At 49.6% G+C, this 2,500-nt stretch overlaps 1 pseudogene; it reads left to right on the forward strand.

The window, feature by feature from the left end:
* LOC133996305 (phosphatidylinositol 4-kinase beta-like) overlaps positions 1-2,500 on the forward strand; it is an 18,637-nt pseudogene that overhangs the window by 2,662 nt on the left and 13,475 nt on the right.

The raw sequence follows: 2,500 nt of genomic DNA on the forward strand, positions 1-2,500 counted from the left end.
GGCGTCGTCTTCGTCGGCGTCCAAACAGTCCTGGCTGCTGCGCCTGTTCGAGTCCAAGCTGTTTGACGTTTCCATGGCGATCTCCTACCTGTACAAGTCGAAGGAGCCGGGCGTGCAGGCGTACATCGGGAACCGACTCTTCAGCTTCCCCGACAGCGACGTGGACTGCTACCTGCCGCAGCTGCTCAACATGTACGTGCACATGGACACGGAGGTGGGAGACGCCATCAGACCCTACCTGGTGAGTCGGCCAATCACAGCCTCAGTTAATCAGCGTTATGTTCGTAGCTACAAGTCTGGAAGGAAGGAAGGGAGGAAAGGAAAGAAGGGAGGAAGGAAAGTAGGAAAGAGGAAAGAAGGAAGGAAGGTAGGAGGGAGGGAGGAAAAAAGGAACGAGGGAGGAGGGAGGGAGGGAGGAAGTAAGGAATGGAGGAAGGAAAGAAAGAAGGACAGAGGAAAGGAAGGGAGGAAGGAAAGGAGGGAGGAAGTGAGGGAAGGACGGAGGGAAGGTAGGAAGGAAAGATAGGAGGGAGGGAGGGAGGAAGTAAGGGAGGGAGGAAGGGAGGAAGGAAGGAGGGAAGGTAGGAAGGAAAGATGGAAGGTAGGAAGGAAAGATGGAAGGGAAGGAGGGAGGGAGGAGAAGGGAAGGAGGGAGGAAGGACGGACGGAAGGAAGGAAGGAAGGGAGGAAAGAAGGAACAGTCAAAACAGACGGGGTCAATTTGACCCGGGAGGACGACACAAAGGTTAAAGCTGCAGTCAGTCTGTATCTGCTTCATCAGGAGCAGCTTATAATGTCCTCTATAGATCTACTGGTTCATCCCCAGACCTGGGGGCTCCTGGTAGCCTGAACCCAGTAAAACTAACAGGAACCAGGTACAGGTCTAGTGCTTTGCCACTGGTGCTGACTCCTGTTGTGGAGAAGGATTTGGAGAGGTAGCAACCAACCAAGGTAGGGAGGAAGGAAAGGAAGGAAGGAAGGACGGAGCAACCAACCACTTAGACCGCGTTCAGACCGCAGGCAAATCTGATTCCTTCTCATATCCGATTTTTAGGCCTGACTGTCCTCACTGTTTTTAGCAAGCTGTTCAGACTGGTCCACATTAATGACCAATCTGACAGGTTGCCATGGCAACTGCACGGAGCGGAGGCATCTAGCGTGTATTGTGTGATGTCATATAATGCGACAGCAACAACAAACCGGATGTAAGAGAACGGAGCCATCTCCCCACAGATTAAGAATTTGGTTTGGTCCTCTGTCCAGGGACTGATGTTTGATGTCCTCCATTGATATCAGCTAGCAACAACAACTGGAATAAGCCTCCATTGATATCAGCTAGCAACAACAACTGGAATAATAACCATTGATATCAGCTAGCAACAACTACTGGAATAATAACCATTGATATCAGCTAGCAACAACAACTGGAATAAGCGGGTCTGGTGTCGCATAGAGTGACGTTGCGTAGAGACGTAGAGAGACGTCACGGACAGTCAAATCCGATGTGAGTGTTTGGAGCTGTTCAGACTCAGACTCATCTGTCCCAAAGGTGGTGTCCATCTGGTTTATGACTGTTCAGACGTTATAAGAGCCATCTGGTTACAATCTAGATTGGCTAAAAATCAGATTTTGGCTCGCAGTATGAACGCAGCCTTAGAGGACTGTAGCTTCAGTAGGGAAGGTCTTTGGCTTCATGTGACTCACCAGGACTGATAAACCCTCTGTGGTGGAGTCTGAGGACTAGAGGGAAGCTTAAATGCTCCAGTTCAGGGTGTTTAAAGTGTTAAATGTGTTTAAAGCTACACCCAGACTGTCTGTACCTCATCAGGAGCAGCTTATAAAGTCCTCTATGGATCCAGTGATTCATTCCCAGAGTTGGGAAACCAGACCTGGTAGCCGGGCCTGAACCATCAGGCCTAACCCATTAAAACTAACATGAAGCAAAGCCTTGTAGGGGTCTGGTGCTTCTGGTGCTGGAGACTCAGCAGGTCCAACCACATAGAGGATCGTAGCTTCAGTAAGGAAGGTCTTTGGCTTCATGAAGGTTCAGACAAACCATCAGGTGACTCACCAGATTAAACCCTCTGAGGTGGAGTCTGAGGACTAGAGGGAAGCCGCACCCGTCTGTGAGGAAGCTTAAACGGCTCCGCAGGAGCAAAGAGGCGACGGCTGGATTAGATTTGCCTGAACACGCTGAACGCTCCCGATGGTTGGTTGTCTTGGTCGACTCCTGGTTCTGTGTGGAAGCTCCAGTGATCTGGTTCTGGGTGAGATGGTGCCAGACTGCTGTTTGTTGTCTGGAGGGTCGTTTGCATCCATCGTGGTTTCTTGTGATGGTCTGCTGAAGTCCAGGATGTCCTTCAATCAATCAATCTTTATTTGTATAGCGTCAAATCACAACAAAGTCATCTCAAGGCACTTTCCACATAGAGCAGGTCTTGTAAGATAATTCCTTGATAACTTAACTTTACTAACTTTTAAAGTAAGAGACTGAGAACAG

This window comes from Scomber scombrus, chromosome 16, assembly GCF_963691925.1.
Source record: "Scomber scombrus chromosome 16, fScoSco1.1, whole genome shotgun sequence".
Taxonomy (NCBI): domain Eukaryota; kingdom Metazoa; phylum Chordata; class Actinopteri; order Scombriformes; family Scombridae; genus Scomber; species Scomber scombrus.